The sequence below is a fragment of the Lepidochelys kempii genome, chromosome 2 (assembly GCF_965140265.1).
Source record: "Lepidochelys kempii isolate rLepKem1 chromosome 2, rLepKem1.hap2, whole genome shotgun sequence".
NCBI classification, from domain to species: Eukaryota; Metazoa; Chordata; order Testudines; family Cheloniidae; genus Lepidochelys; species Lepidochelys kempii.
Window position 1 is genome coordinate 226013035 of NC_133257.1, and position 17569 is coordinate 226030603.

The 17569-nt window shown below is 41.7% G+C and overlaps 1 protein-coding gene across 5 annotated transcripts in view; it reads right to left on the minus strand.

Moving 5' to 3' along the window:
• CDK14 (cyclin dependent kinase 14) overlaps nt 1-17569 on the minus strand; it is a 501539-nt gene that overhangs the window by 371435 nt on the left and 112535 nt on the right. The window lies entirely within an intron of this gene.

Here is a 17569-nt window from a genome sequence, read left to right on the forward strand (position 1 = left end):
TTACACTTATCTGTATGTATATTGATCATTTAACCACTGCAACGCTCTTATTACTTTTTTCCTTTTATTATTAAGCCTTTAATCTTTTAGTTATTAAAGGACTGGCATCCCTGTGATTATTGGGTAAGATCTGAGACTCATATTGACCTTGGGATCAGTCCTTTGGGATTGGCAAACCTCACATATGGTGAATCTGGTTTTCAGGAACCTCTCACTATATTAGATTGAGCTGCCTAGATGGGAGCAAGGGCTGGAATGCTTAAAGGGGACTGTATTTTACTTTTTGGTAACCACTGTGGTATTGCAGAAACTGTTTTGTTACTGGCTTGGTGAATCTAATTATAGAATAACCTACCAGTTTGACGGACTGTTTGCCCTATTCTTTGCAGTCTGACCTGAGTATAGCATTCTCCGTGTGGCCCATCCAGGCACCCGGTCACATTAAGAATTGCTCATGTAAGCAAGATCTGAAGGATCAGACTTAAGTTTTGACAAGATGCACCCATTTTTTCAGGGGACCCTCAATTGGCCAGGGCCCCTGAGCTAACCTTCCACTGGTTAAACATCACAAGCAGCTGCAAAACCAGATGTGCCATAAGGTTCTACAAACACATCTTACATTTTGGGAAAACATGTCATATTCTGTTTTGATTGCCCACATGAAATATTATAAACAAAGTTGAAATTAACCCATTTTCCTCATCCAATAAACACAAAGTTTTAAGAAATTATGCCAAATAGTCTTCTCAGTTTGGTTGAGTCTTCCTCTTTAAATTTCTGATCACTGGCCTGAGTAAAATGGGTTCTGTTTAACTATTTCCCATTCTAATTTGTAGATCCTGAAGATTTGGATAGTGCAGATAATACTTGAATAAGCACACAGAGGACTGGATGTTTATCCAAATTGAAACTTTTGAAGCTTCCTATTTCTACTCTGTTCCTGGATAGGGGCTATGAAAGAACATAGTTAGGGGATCTGAGTTCTATTCTCACCGGGGGGCGGGGGGAGGGGGAAAGAGGATCATTGAATAGCTTCGAGGAAAATCATTTAATCTGTGTTGTTGAGGTTTTTTGTCCTTCAACTATAAAATGGGGACAATGATAATTCCACTATACAAATAAAACGGTAAAGACTAATTCATTAATTTTGTGAAACATCCAAAGAGTTTCTCAAATTAAATAGGATAATGAAATATTTGTGAAGTTAGGGCCATCTCCCATGAAGTATCACAACAAGAAGAAGTTACCTTGTGCAATAATGATGGTTCTTTGAGATGTGTATCCCTATGGATGCTCCTCTGTAGGTTTGCCTGAGTCCCTGTGCTGCTGATCAGAGAACTTTGATAGCAGCCTGTCCAACCCACGCATGCGCTGCTCCCTGCCTGCCACGAGGCTAACCAGCCCACATGGGCAATCCCTCCTCAGTTCCTTCTCTACCACAGTTTCAACTACTAGAACTTCAAAGTAGAGGGGAGGTCAAGGAGAACCCATAAGGGGACACATCTCAAAGAGCCATCATTACTGCACATCATCTTCTTCCAGTGTCCCTATGGGTACTCCAGTGTAGGTGATTCCCGAGCAGATTCCTGAGGCTGGGGCTTCAGAGTTAAGTCTGTTACAGATGATAGCACTGTGGCATCAAATCTGACATCTGCAGCGGAGTCCCCGAGGATGGCATAATGTTCTGCAACGATATGTGCAGATACCCAGGTAGCTGCTCTGCAAATTTCTGATATGACAATACCCTTTGGGAAGGCGACGGAAGAAGAGACCAATCTCAGAGTGTGTGTATACTGAAGATGGAGGGATGCACCATTACACATCTAGCAGAGCTTGACACAGCTTGAGGCCTATTTGGAGAATCTTTGAGCTGAAATCGCTGTATTGTTTGATCTGCAACAAAAAGGAAGTGTCTCGGAGATTTTTCTGAAAGCTCTTGTTCTGTCCAAATAGAAGGCCAAGGCTCTCCTCATGTCTAGCGTATGGAGGATGGCTTCCCTATTATCCTGATGAGGTTTAGGATAAAAGGTTGGAAGTTGAATAAGCTGATTTATAGAAAAGCGGAATTCATGTTGGGAGCAAACTTCGGACATGGTCTAAGAGTGACTTTGCCAGGGAAGAACACAGTGAAGCAGGGGGTCCGCCATCATATCTCCCCTATCCTTCTTGCTGAGATAATGGTGATCAGGAACACTGTCTTCATTGAAAGGTGAGTTAACGAACAAGTGGCCATGGGATTCAAATGGTGGTCTAGTCAGTCTTTTTACCACCATGTTGAGATCCCATTGAAAAATAGGAAGTCTGGGTTGGGGAAGGAGATTTGCTATGCCTTTGAGAAGCCTCTTCATGGTCTGATGAGAAAAAATGGAATATCTTTCTACCTGCTGGTGGAAGGTTGCAATTGCTGCTAAGTGAACCTTTAGCAAGCTGATAGACACCCAATTTCTTGAGAATCAACAGGTAGTCGAGGATTACCAGTAGTGTGGTTGCATTCAGGGTGATGACTTTGGGCTGAGATCAGATTTGACATCTCTTCCATTTTTGTAGGTCGGTACGACAAGTAGCTCCTTTTCTACTGTGTAATAACACCCCCTGTACCTCCTCAGAGCAAGATGTCTCTGTGTGCTGGAACCACAAAGCAGCCAGGTTTTGAGTGGCAGAATCCATAGGTTGGGATGGAGAGTGCATCCCTCGTTCTGCGATAGCAGGTATGGAATGATTGGAAGAGTCATCAGTGGACATAGCATCAGCTGTGACAGGTAAGGGTACCATGTCTGCCTGGGCCAGGTGGGAGCAATCAGAATGTTTTCTCTCTCTCTTTTCACTTTCTACAGGACTTTCAGAATTAGAGGAAATGAGGGGAAAGCATAAAGACGACCTTGTCCCATCGGAAGAGGAGAACTTCCCCCATGGAGTATCATCCAATCCCCACTCTAGAGAAGTACTGAGGACATTTCTTGTTCCAGTAAGTAGCAAACAGGTACTGTCAGTTCTCCACGTTTCTGGAATATGTCGTGTAGGATCATCAAATCTATTTCCCAACTGTGGTCAAGTGGGAATTTGTGGCTTAGGTTGTCTGCTGTTGTGTTGTGTACTCCTGGCAAATAGGCCACTGATATTAAGACATTGTGGGAAATGCACCAGTTCCATAGCTTTAATGCTTCCAGGCACAGGAAGTGTGATCTGGTACCTCCTTGATGGTTTATGTAATACATACAGGCCACATTGTCCGTCATGACTTTTGTGTGCATGTCCTTGATCATTGGGAGGAAATAAACACACGCATTTCTGACCACTCTGAGTTCAAGCAGTTGATGTGAAGGCACGTCTTGGATAGTGACGATTTCCCCTGCACCGTGAGCCCATTGAGATGCACATCCCATCCTATGAGGGATGCATTGGTAGTCAGGAGTAACAATGGGGGAGGTCAAACAAGTCAGATTTCCTTACATACGTTACACTGGGTCTTTCCACCAGTCCAAGGATTACTTGGAGGCATCTCCTGTGTAGTCTGACATGAGCTATGACGCATGTGCCCTTGGCTATATACCTCAGGAGTTCGAGGCAGTGTCCGGCTGAAATTTGGGGGCTAGATTGTACTGTCTCTAACAGAGTGGAGAGGCTGAGGAATCTGTGATGAAGGAGGAGCGCCTTCACCTGAATGGAGTCACGGTCGGCTCCTATGAATTCTAGTCTTCGTACGGGTGTTAATGTCGAATTTTGCACATTGATTTGTAGGCCCAGATTCTGGAACAGGTTCAGTGTAGTCTGGGTGACTCACTGGGCTTCAGCGAAAGAGTGTGCCCTGAGAAAGCAATCAAGGTAAGGATAAATCATGATGCCCTGAGAGAGTAAGTGGTCCACCACTACCAACAGAACCTTGGAGAACATCCTGGGGACTGACAAGAGGCCGAAAGGGAGTACTCTGGATTGGTAGTTGTGTTGGCCCAGCATGAATCTCAGGTAATGTCTGTGACTTGGTAGGATGGAAATGCAGATATACGCATCTTGGAGGTTGCATGCCGAGAACCAAAATTCCTTTCTCTAATGCTGGAATAATAATCAATAGGGTGACCATCTTGAAACTTCTGCACCTTGATAGAGCTACTGAGCACTCTGAGGTCCAATATGGGTCTCCAACCTCCCTTTTTCATTGGTATTAGGAAGTAGCAAGAGTAGAAGCCTTTGCCTCTTAGGTGCCCACGCATAGGCTCTATGGCTTCTATACCGAAGAGATGGTTTACCTCCTGGCCTAACCTTGTGAGAAGCATCCTTTAAGGGGAAGGATTTTTGAGAGGAATAGGAAGGAGACATCGATGGCATATCCACCCTGGATTATCACCAACACCCATTTGTCGGGGGTTATCTGTTCCTGGGTGCTGCAGAACAGTTGACTGTCTCCGAAGGGATGGGTGGGGTTTTCCAGCATGAGATGACAAGGAGAATGTTCTACGGTACCTTGACCAACCTGTCAAAACTGCCACTTTGAGGTGGAGGACTGAGAGGAAGTTGGTTGGGATCCCAACTGCTTTTGTCTGGGGAATCTAGGCTTCTTCCTCTGCGGCTTGTAAGATCTTTGTGACAAGTACTAAGATGTGTATTGTGATGAGTGGGACTTCAGTGGTGGCTGAGGACTGTACTTTCTTTTGTAGGCAGGAGTATAAATCCTGAGGGATCAAGAGAGTTACCCTAGAATCCTTCAATGTGTGAAGGGATGCAACTGTCTTCTCAGCACATAACTTCATCCCTTCAAAAGGAAGATCTTCCACTGTAGTTTGGACTTCTTTAGCGAAGCCAGATAAGTGAAGCCACAAAGCCTGTCTCCCCACAATGGTCATGGAAATCAAGCATGCCACCATGTCAGCTGCATCTAGCACGGACTGGAGGGACATTTTAGCCACCACCTAGCCCTTGTTGACTATGGCCTTGAATTAACCCTTGTGAGAATCAGGAAGTTGCTCAATAAATAAACCAAGTTTTGTGTAGTCACGTTTTACCAACAAGGCTTGATAGTTTGCTACGTGGAACTGGAGAGTAGCTAAGGAATATGCCTTCCTGCCGAACAGATCTAAATGTTTCCAGTCCCAGTCAAAAGGAACTGATTGTACACACAGTTAACTCTAGGGGCCGCCAGCACCAATGATCAAATTGGGAGGCAGGTGGGAAAAGAGAAATTCCATGTCCTTTGCTGGCACGTAATATGGCCAAATAAAAATACAAACCAAGTAACAAAGAAAAACCTTCAATGGAAGCTAAAATGAGCAATTCTAAAAAGAGTTAATGATCCTCAAATGGACACCTCTGTCTCTAGCCAGGGGTGGTTGAGAAGGAACTGAGGAGGGTCACCCATGTGTGCTAACTAGCCTCATGGCAGACAGGGAGCAGCACATGCAGGACTGACTACTACCAGAGTTCTCCGATCAGCAACTCACGGACGCAGACACACCTGCAGTGGAGCACCCATAGGGATATTACTCAAAGAAGAATCACATTATTTCTTGAAATATCAAAAATATCCCTGAATATAAGATTCTGCATTTAAACTGCAGATTTCCAGGATGTATTTATCCCTGATATAATCACAGCTATCACTGACTAGTGTCTATATAGCTGCAAAAGCAGAAGGCATTAATTTGCACAGTTTCCCATCCGGACCTGAATTTTTCTTACTTCTAGAAAAGGTATTTTATTTTCCAATGTGCTTTAGCACAAAAAAGAAAATTTAGGATTAAACAGTCATCCCAATACTAAACACATCACTCTGAAATGGAGCAACTGGCCTTGCAACACAGCAGCCATGTCTGAGACCAAATAATGTATCACATTTAGTTATATGGCATTGCAGTGGTCCCTCGCTACTGGCAGACCACAAGTGACAGACTTATGAGGGGCAGCTCCAGCCCCTTGGGCGGGATGAAGCACAACTGTCTTTAGCCCCAGCCACATGGCTGGGACAGACAGCTACAAATAGTCTGTAGAGGGGCTCTGGCTCCCTCTGGGTGGGGCAGAACCACAAATAGTTAGGGCTCTGGCCTGTGTTCAGAGCTGTAACAGTCTTATATAAGCCCAGGCCCTCAAGCAGGGCAGAGCAGCAAACACGTAGGGCTCAGGCAGGGGTGAGCACCCAATATAGTCTAGCGAGCTCAGGCAGGGGGTAGACTCTAACAGGCCTCCTGGCCGAAGATGGGGAGGCTACCAACCCAGAAGTGGAGTGTCAGGGAGTAGGGGGACACAGACCACAAGGGGACATAGGCATCCCAGCCCAGAGCCCTAACAGTAGCAGAGTGATCTGCCACTGGGTCAGCTGGGATTCCAGGCGCAACACCCTGACTCGCTGTCCGGCAGCAGAACTGGACTAGAGTCTAGTCCCCCTGGGCTACTTCCTACCACATTCTGGGTATAGGGTCCTGTGGTCCAAAGATCCCCTATCTCCTTGGGGTATTCAGCCACTGGTAGCTCCGGCACCTCCTCTGGGTCCTCATCTGCCTCCCCTGACAGCAAAGCGTCGGTCCGCTCCGGAGCTAGGCCAGGTTCTTGCAGGGGCATCTACTCCCTAGGAGAGGCATCTCTCCTCTCCTGTGGCTCAGCAGCAACTGAGCTCCTGGGCTCTCCTTTTCTACTTCCTGTCTTGCCCTGGTACTTCCGGTGAGTGGGTGGGTTTGGCTCTGCCCACCCAGGGGTGTGTACTGTTCCCTCACACTCCAGTTCGGAGGGAGGCCACACTGCCTCACTGAAGGTATTTTTACAGCTAGATAGGAGGATAGCACCAGCAAATATCAAAACGACAACGGCACACTCTAAAAGGCAAAATAAAATAAATTAACACACTTTTGTATAAATATTGGATTTTGACCTTTTCTGATGATGGAATGCGGTTTAGTATAGTTTTTGGAAGATTATTCAGTTTTGCTCAAAGAGATTTTGAGATTCACTCTTTTTGCGGGACAAGACACCAGCAAAACTCCTTCTGCCTGTGACCATATGTGGCTATTAGTAACTCCTGGGGGCAGCTCACACAATTCTCCAACTCCCCTGGAAGGCAGCAATAGAGGACACATTCACTGGTCCAGAAGTCTCTGTGATGGCGGCAGCAGCACCAGCCTCAACAGATTGCTTAATGTGGAGAAGAGGGCCTAACTGTTGGGACGAAGGCATGGAGGCAAGTTGGAGTCACCTTGTGGAGCGACAGGGGAGGAACAATTACTGGAGTGTTCAACAGAAGCCGATGACAATTGTGAAGGGTAAGCAGATAGTACACTATTAGTGCTAGAATAAGAAAGTCAAAGAAACAGTTGATGGGTACAGGCGGGACTGGAAGTAGGCAGCAAGTGTGTTGATAATATATGAGGGGAAACACGGGATGGAATGAAGTTGGGTTAAAAATTTTGAGAAAGAGAAAAAATACCATTAAGGAAAAACCAAAGAGAACAAAATATAATTTCCAACAGAAAAGCATTAAGTAACTACAAGGCAGCAAATTGAGGTTATTATAAGGTCGGGGGGAAAAGGAGAACTTTGATTCTGAAAGTAATAAACAATTTTGTGCTGCTTCCTTTCTCCACTCCCTTGTCTGTATGTTGTGCATTCATACGGTAAGCTGCTCATTACAGGGATAAATCTGATTCTAGGTGCTATTAAATAAAACGATAGTAATAGGGTGCGGAGCCTCCCATCAGCCAGTTAAATGCACAAGGAAAGACAAATTTTGGAGTCTTGTGGTGGGAATCTGATCGTATCATATAATCCTTATTGTACATATCCCTTCACAGGTGTAACAGAACAAACCTAAAGCAGCTTCTTTATCAATCTTCCTGTCATATCCCCATATCAAAAGCTTACTCCAGTAAGGATGGTTCTCCTTTTGAAGTCAAGGCTGCTGTTAAAACCCAATGTCTTTGTCATCAGGATGTTTACAAATATAAGAACTGAAGTGCTGTTCAGAAGAAATTTTGAGCTGGAAGCTCTTACATTAATACTCCATTTTCACCTGAAACACTCAATCCAGCAGGTGTTGATTCTACTGAGAAAAAATTAAGTGGGCTCTACTGCATCACTGAGACAGGTGGCTCATTATCCCACCTATATGTAAGGGAGGTGGGATGGGTCCTCCATGGGAGAGAGAGGATGCAGTGTGTGAGCTGAGCAGTCCTGAAGTAGGAATACCGGGATCAGCACAAAACCTGTTTCTCAGTTTGGCTGATCTTTGCTCTTTTATTGTTTTCTTTGTTAATAAAACCAGCCTTCTAGAAAGGGGATCAGTTTTACATTCGTACATGAATTGTAGTTGTAGAATAGGTTGGGAAATGAATCTGTTCATAATCACTATGTTTCTGCTGACATGGTAGATTTGTTAGGCTCTTCTTTGTGTTTCAGCGATTACCTCCCACAGATTTTGTTTGATAATTACTTCATTAAATCTGTTATGAAACAGTCATATTTTTTGGAATTTTCTAAGCGATATTAATGTAGTGCTAAATTATATTGGATTTCAACAGCTTTTCATATACAAGTTCATAACATTAAGAGAATTTACCTGTACATGTATAACTAACTATTAACAGCACGTGTTCAGCACTTGATTCAGGGGAATGAAGGGCCCACTCATGCCAAGCAAATCAACTGCTGAAACCTTTTGATACATAGTACAATATACAGTTTGCTTTTGGGGTTGTTGGAGTTTGTTTTGTTTTTTTTGGGGGGGGGGGAGGAGTTGGATGAGCTTTCAACGTAAATTATATGCATACATTTATTCTGCTAATGTAGTCTCTGAACATTAGTGCTGTCTACTGAATCTAAGCACAGGACAGACAGCTAGGAATTATTGAATTTGTTTTCTCTCTATGCCAATTATTTGCCTTGTAATCTTGGACAAATTGTGAATCCTCATTTATAAAATTAGAATATATTTATCTCTCAGAGCGGGTGCAAGGTTTAAATAATGTTTGTAAAGCACTTTGAAAATGCACAGAACTATGCAAGTGCTAATTATTATTAAAATTATGTAGATCTCAGTATCTCAACTTCATTTCAAAGTATGTGTAGTTTCAATAGATGAAATTAAGCTGCTTCAGCAGTGTGCATGCCGCATATATACTAGCATTGCAAATGTGTAACAGAAAACAAAAATATAAGAGATAGCTTCTATACACCATTGCTGAGTGACCCATTAAGATCTGCGGTCTGTATTCTCCTCTGTAACCGTATGAACAGCATTTAAAAATAAAAGATTAAAAAAATGTATTTTTAAATCACTTTCCCAACCAAAAAAAGTGTTTTCTACTCAGCCTCCTGCTCCAACAGATGGCTACATGTGCAAATATGATTCAAATTCCAACACAGTTTTCCTTCCATTAATGCATTATTAATGGTTTTATATTAGTTAAATTATTAATTTCATATAAATCTTTCAGAGTTTAAAGATTTATATTATCTCCTCCAAGCCTCTATTATGATCATGAAGTGGTTAAAGGAACAGACATAAAAATACAGTAGCTCCTCCAACACCCAGATATGCTCTCATTTAAGGGTGTTAACAGGGGAGTGCTTATTTTTGCTGGGATTCTGAAAATAACCACAATGGAGGGAGATTTTAAAAGGCATAAATGGCGATTAGGTACACAATTATTTTCAATGGGATTGGAGTGCCAAACTCCCTTAGACTCCTTCGACAACCCCAGCCACTGTGCATGCATCTCCATTCCTTTACATCCACCACCATAAGGTACCTCTGGTCCAGAGTAACAAGAAGATCAAAACGTACTCAACTTGATTAGTTTAATGCCTGTTCCTGGAGCATTTGCTCTTGAAAAACTCCCACTGAACTGGGCCCTTTATTCATAAAATCCTGTATCCCTAATTTTTATGGCCAATGGCAAATTCCAACTGAAAATGTGGATAAAATCATGGCCACAGGTCAGAGCCCTCCTATGGCTTATTAGTTACCCAACATCAAAACCTAGTGTTGACGTCAAAGCATTTCCTCAGCAAATAGAATAACTGGTGATTCAGTAAGCAAATCTCCTAAACCAAGAATTATGTTCTCCTACATGCATCCTGTGCAGTAAATACCTAAAAGACTGTATATGGTCAATATTGTTCACACATTAACTGCAATGGCAATCGATGGGATAGAATGGGGCCCCCCAAAATACCAACTTGGTAAAGACTCTGCTCAACGCAGGTTCTTGAGCCAGTGAAAACTAAGATTAAAACTCAATTTGTGATTTAATAATAGAAAATAAAAAATCCTCACAGTCAGGTACAAATCTGAATTAAAAAGGGATATTTTAATTAATAAGAATTATGTGCAGCAAAAAGAGCCTGACTCGGTCTGCTAAAATCAATGTGGGTCTTTCCATTCTCTTCAGCAGACTTTGGATCAGGGCATGAGTGCCTCCGAAGAAAAATATCAAAGATTCCTATAGTCTAATGGTCTGATTTTTCTTTCTCCTTCCTCCAGAATAGTTGATGGTATGTTGCTTATTTATTTCCTCCTCCTCCCCCCGCAACTTCCTTTCCTACTACTCTCTCATCCTTTTTGCCTTCCCTTTATTCTTCTTCTCTTCCACTCTCTCTCTTTTTTGATGTTTTTAGTTGCCACTGTGGAAAAGCTAAGAAGATGTAATGAATTTTATATCTTGATCTGATCATGTTTTCCAAAGTGTTAGCTCTACTGCCAAGAAAGCCATCTCTCCTTTTCTCACCACTGAGGTCAGCAGCTTCACAATTCCTCAGGAGCATAGCTCTGAAGGGAGGTCAATGCCACAACTAAAGTAGCGCTCCCTAAGCTACGTTGGAGGAGTTCCATGGAGGCCCCTTTAATATTAAACTCTGAGACCTTGGATTTGACCAGATATTCTGTGGGGACCCCATGTAGAGAGCTGAGCATCAGGGCTGTCAGCAGCTGTTGCTGAGGCAACACGCTGTGTTATTCTGCATTAACTGATGCTCTTTTAATGCTGGAGTGCTCATTCATTGCTGCAGTGAACTGCAGTAGTCCAACCTGACTATTGTGCCAGGTCTTTGTTTAATAGATGGGACCCAATCTTCCAGCTTCATAAACGGAAGAAAACATTCTTATGGTTGTCACTATCTGCATGTCCAGCAGGAATGAGGTCCCATGGGTGTGCACTGACTTCACAAGCTGGAGGCAGACTCGCTCACAGGAAGATGAGAAAATAGCACTTGTTATATCTTTCATGTGTTTCCGTACTCCCACAGACATCACCTCCACTTTGCCAAGGTTCAGCTTTAGTCACTGCCTTTCATCCCGGTACTGATCTTGGCAAGCAGAAAGATACCTAGGAAAATGTTGCTAACTGGGTCACAGGTAAGATGATGAGAGCTGGACATCATATACACATGACTGGCAAGTGCATCTGTGGCTTCTCAACAATTTTCTCCCAAATGACTTCAAGTAGATGTCTAAGAAGACAGGGGATCCTTGAGGAAGGTTACAATTATCCCAGTAGAAGTAGGGTCATGACAAAACCTAAACCTAATTTCCCCTATACTTATTTCCCCCTCCTGTTATTCACACCTTCTTGTCAACTGTCTGAAATGAGCCATCTCATTACCACTTTGAAAGTTATTTTTTCTCCCTTGGTATCCTGCTAAGTGAATGGTCTCTTTAGACTGACCTCACACTTGGTAAGGCAACTCCCATCCTTTCATGTATTTATACCTGCTCTTGCATTTTCCACTCCATGCATCTGATAAAGTGGGTTGTAGCCCACAAAAGCTTATGCCCAAATAAATTAGTTGGTCTCTAAGGTGCCCTTTGTTTGACCCTTTGACCGCACTCCTGTCCCTGTTGTTCATTAGTTGTCCCCCGTAATTATTTGGTTTTCCAGGTCCTGTGGACCCCCCCCTTAGGCTGGGGGGGGGATCCTTTAGCAGTGGGCGGGCGAAGTTGGGATCCACTTTCTGGATCCCAATAAGGCCACAAGGACTCCTCATTGTTTTATCCCAGTAGAGGAGACTATGACTATTTTACTCAGAACATTCAATCAGGAAACCTTGAGTGTTCTGGTAGGAAAAGGACGATGCCTGAATTCTGAAAATAACCTTAAAAAAAAGACAGAGAGAGAAAAGGCATTGAAGTGAACTCTTAAATAACTAGGAAAAGATATGATTGAACTTTGATGAGTGTTTCTGAAATAGCTAAAAGAGACTGCATAAAGGCTAGGATGGAAAAAGGACTAAAAGAGTCATTTATTCTCAGGTTTGAACACAATTCAGAGTTCTGAGACTTTTCTACCCCAACTTAGCTCCTTTGAAACAGCATCTACCACTGCCTTTTTGGTCGGTTTTCATACCAGGACATTCATCTTCTGATCATAAAGTGGCCACAAAGTTTGAGAGTTCAGCTGCAGCTGCACAAATAACTAAAAGAAAGGTATCCATGTTTGTGTTTGAGTCTCACACATGTATATATCTATTTTTTTTAAATAGGTGATTGTTCTCTACAATTTGGGATGCAAAATAATGACCTGAATGTAATATGCTTCAGATTTGGAATGAAAAAAATCTTAACAGAATTTTCCAGAAGCTTCTGCATATTTCTGTTGGCCTTGCAGTAACTTTCAAAGCAAAAAGGTGTCTGAAAAAACATAATACAATTGGTTTAACTGATGTACTGCACTTAAAAAAAAAAAAAAAAAAAGTAAAATTCCCCACAACCACATTACGCCCCCACCCATAACTAAGGATTCTGCTAGATTTTATAATGAAACCCATAGTATCAGAGATTATGCTGAGTATCATGAACTCTGCAGTTTATCTTTTTTCTTTAACATAAAAAATGTAAAAAGGAAAGGTTTCAAACTGATGGTCGCTGCAAAGGTTTCAAACTGATGACTGAGCATAGCTGTAATCGCATAAAATTACTTCTGTGAAAGGTTTAAAAACAGTATATTTGCAGTCTGATTTCCTATAAAATTATATATTTCAAAAGAAGAGTAGGAGACAGTGCTGCCTCTTAGATTGTTTCTTTGGAAATACTTATTATGGTGGATTTATTACTGTGCTAAAAATCCACTCTAAAAAAATCTAGAATTACAGCAACTTGGAAAATTTATAAACTTGTCCCAAAGGCAATAATATATATACACAGTACAAGAAAATGGGAATGAAAAGCTAGATATTTACCGCAAGGTAAAGAAAGGGAAGAGAAACCATATATTTGAAGGAATCCTTTCACAATATACAAAGGACTAAGCTGATGTTTCAAGGGGGGGGAAACTATTCGGATATGAATGCGGGAAAGGTAGCATGGTACTAATCAATAAAACAGCCCTCAGGAGTCTATCAATGAAATTGACTGACTTTCTAATAGAGAACCTTCCTCTTATTGCACTAAAAGAAAAGAAATGCTGGCTTCCAGCATTCTTCTAATACAATATAGACCTCACCTAAAGGAATTTTAGTTCAGAAAGCAAAATACATTTGACTTTAGAATTTAAATCAGGTGCTAAATCTTTCCCAAATCCAGTAATAGACTTTGGGGGCAGTTCCTAAGCATCACAGACTTTAGTACATACCTATATTTTCATTAGATAAATCTAATGCTCTCATTTTCCTTTCCAGAAGTCTTGTGAGAGATTGATCAATCTGGATGAAATACCAACCATTACGCTGTGAGCTGCACTCAATGGAATTTTTAGGAGAACAATTGTTAATCAAACCAAGTTCATAAAATAGGCATGGCATAGCCTGGAACCCAACCTCAATCTCTTCTTGTCTTGCAAGAACTTTGCTGAGTGGAGAGGGGGTCTGACAAATGGTCTGAGAAGTATTCAAGGACTTTTTCTTTTATTTTGGACTACCAGGTGCTTGAGGGTAAAGTCTGAGGCATTCCAGAAAGTCTACATTTTTAGATAGGGATTGTTACCATCTTATATTCTGCAAAGCTCAGTGACTTAAGCTAATGTTGTCACAGGGACTGCTTGACAAATTGCGACTGATCACACCTGTTGACTAAAGGCAAAACGTGCTGCAAGCTTCACCATGCAGGAGACTTGCTGACTGAGCAAGGATTTTCCTGTAATAGTGGATTGCACTAAAGCTTTGTGACTCTTTCTAGCAGTGTCTGAGCCAAATAAGGTTGTGAGTGGTTATGAATTTTTGTTCTGCAGAGTAATCAAAAGCTTTTTTAGAGTACTATCAATTCTCTTATGTATAGGGGTCTCAGGGAAACAAGAATTGTTCTAATGGCAGAGAACACTTACTTGCATGGGAAGCAACTTGCAGGTCCACCTTCAAAGAAGCTTCATGCAGATTTTGCTTTTATCTGGGGAGTCCTCAGCTTAGAGACATGGTTAGAAAAAACACTTTTAGAATCCCGAGTTTATCAGGGTGTACGCAGCAAGGTGAATTGGGAATATGCTTGTCTGAGTATTTTCCTTGTTGACTTTCAGGCCTTCTGAATGCTTCCTGGGGTGTTCTAGGAGATTTTAGATCATCTAAGATCTAACTTTTTCAAGTTCTTTCTATCTGAATTTTGAGGAATCAAGGAAGAATCTGAAAAAATCCCTACTTTTTCCACAAATAATGGTATTATGGAAACAGTTCTCTTTACCATCCTTACCTCAGCTAATTAGAAGATTAACATTATCCTCTGATCATCTAGATCAGTGGTTTTCAAACTGCGAGTCGCAACACAGTACTGGGTTACAGAATGTAAGGCACTGGGACGCGGCGGCTCTGATCAGCAGCGCTGATGGGACTTTCAATGGCCCGGTCAGCAGTGCTGCCAACTTAAGGCAGGCTAGGTCCTACCCTTTCTGACACCGCACTGCACCCTGGAAGCAGCCAGCAGCAGATCTGCCTCCTGAGGGGAGGGGGCAAGAGCTGCATGGAGCCACTTCCGCCTAGGGGACAGACCTGCTGCTGACTGCTTCTGGGGCGCAGCGCAGTCCACAGTGCCAAGACAGGCAGGAAACCTGCCTTAGCACCCCCGCTGTGCTGCTGACTGGGAGCCACCTGAGGTAAGCCCAGGCCCCCACCCAAACCTGGAGCCCCCTCTCACCCCAAAGCCCTCATCCCTACTCCGTTGGGTCGCGGGCATCAACAATTTTCTTCAACTGGGTGGCCAGAAAAAAACTTTGAAAACCACTGATCTAGATGGTCTTGACTTTTCCAAGAGGCTTACAAGTGATTATTTGAGGTGATGGGAAGTGGCCTGGAGAGGGAATGCCTTGGCATGACGAAGTGACTCATGTCAGGAAGCCCCTTAGTTTAATCTACTTGGGGAAGGACCTCATCTTTTCACTTGTTTAGAAGGTGCCTAACACCCTTTGGGCCATATAGCAATAAACTAAAATTAATAATTACAAGGCCAGAGTGACGAGGGAGCCCGAAGAGGTACCCTCTAATAGATATAGACTTATCTCACACGGTTACAAATGGGTTGTAACTATGTAATGGAGCCACACACTGAAGAACAGCTAGATAATCTTTATGAAGCATTCAGCAGTGTCTCTCCCTTAAACCATGCTTGTCAGATATATTCACGTTTCCCAAGTTATGTTTTTAACTTTTCTGCAGATTTCTCCTGTGTCTGTGTTAATCTGGAATCTGTGTTAACTAACCAACAGTTTAAGAAAACCACCACCAAAATTTTCATATAAAAAAGGTCTAAAATGCCCTTGGCTTAATTTTTAATCTCAAGAGTAAGAGCTTGAGAGTCCAAGAAGAGGAAAATGTACAGATAGGTAACCTGCATTGAACGGAATTGCTGGTTTTATTTTCATATATGAAAAGATAAAGAAAAATCTTTTTTTTTTTAAGGAAATCTGAAAACCACCGAGTCTGCAATGCTGTTGTAGCCATGTCAGCCCCAGGATATTAGAGAGACAAGGTGGGTGAGGTAAGCTCGAAAACCTGTATTCTCTCTCAAACAGAAGTTGATCCAATAAAAGGTATTACCTCACCCACCCTGTGTCTCTAAACATTGAGTCTCACAGAAAAGTTTAGGAGATGTAAAAACAGCGCCGTTATTCAGCGAATTGTTACACCACCTTTACCCTTCTTTACCATTTGCTCAAAGAAAAAAAAATCCAAACCCTTCTTTAAAGTTTCTTCAGTTCGTTGAAGGAGTGAAACACAAATAGTCAGAATATTTGATCTATTACAAGGTAAAGGAAACCTGTGGTGCATTTCTTATGCTGAGAATGGTAAATAGCAGTTTAAGCCAGGGAAAATAGATCAGTCAAAATCAGCTTGTAGCTGAAGTAATTCTTTAAACAGACATGCCTGAGATTATCCTAGCTGACCAAAGAGAAGACGCTTTCTGATACCTGTAAGAATGTAAATTGGGGTTTGAATACAGTGTGTAACAGGTAGTTTATATCACTCATATTTAATTCACATGTAATAATATAGTACACTGAGGAGAGAATCTTAAAGAATATATATTTTTAAGAAAAAGACACACCTAGAAAATAACTCTGAACAATTAAGATTTTATATAATATCCTAGATATATGTCTAACTTGCCCCCCCACTAAGAATAACACCCACAATAATCTGCTACAAACCTAAAGAGTGAGTAGATATTAACACTATGCTTCACCATCAAATTACTACTGTACTAGTTTTGCCACCCTCTACTGTATTTCTACAACTAATTTTTACCTGCATTACTTTATACAACATGTGAACGTCAGACATGCATTTCTGCTAAGATGAAATTCTGTTTTTGACATTATCTAGGTGTAAAAAATATATTTACTGACTAAAATATACTATAGAACAGAAAAATGTTTTAGTTTCATTAAATTTTAGTTTAAAGTAAGTCTCTGGCTTGATGCAGAACTCAAAATATTACCTGTCAATTAATATCACCAACAATATTTCAAATTGCTATGCCATGTTATGGTTATGTTCTTATCCTTATTGCTTGTACTGCTCATAACCGAGTAAGTGGTTTTGGGGGGTTTTTATGAGCATGCTGCTGCCCCAAGCTTTCATACATGCTGAAATATTCTACAGTGATCTAAAATGCTGCCAACACACTTCTACTCCAGCTATTCAAGAACGACCACCGACAATGACTACATTACTTTATAAACATGAAAACAAAACAACCAAATGGCTAACCAATCAAGAAGATACATTCCATATGACAGGTCAGCGTATTTCAAGATGGTTCATGGTATATTTTCCCATATTAAGCAAATCTCTAATTTACTAAAGACATATATTCCAGTCAGATCTATCAGGATACAGAGACTTGTTTGCAGAAATGAAAAAGTGGCTGGTCACGTCCTTCACTCACTTGTCCCAGAGGGCAGTCAGCCAAGCATACACCAGCAAAATTGTCTATATTGTCCTCTTTATACTATAATAAATAAGGCTGTTTAGGAGATCAATAGAGCAGTAGCAAAAAAAAGCAAACCTTTTCCCTACCTTTTTACTGATATTCAGAAACCAAAAGCGATATTTAGGGAGTCTCACAAGGCTGTACGCTAAAAAGCCTCATGTGGCATTCCGTGCTAACCACCACATTCATCTGTCTAGGCTTTCAGTGTTCAAAAAAACCCACCACTGACATGCACAGAATGAATCC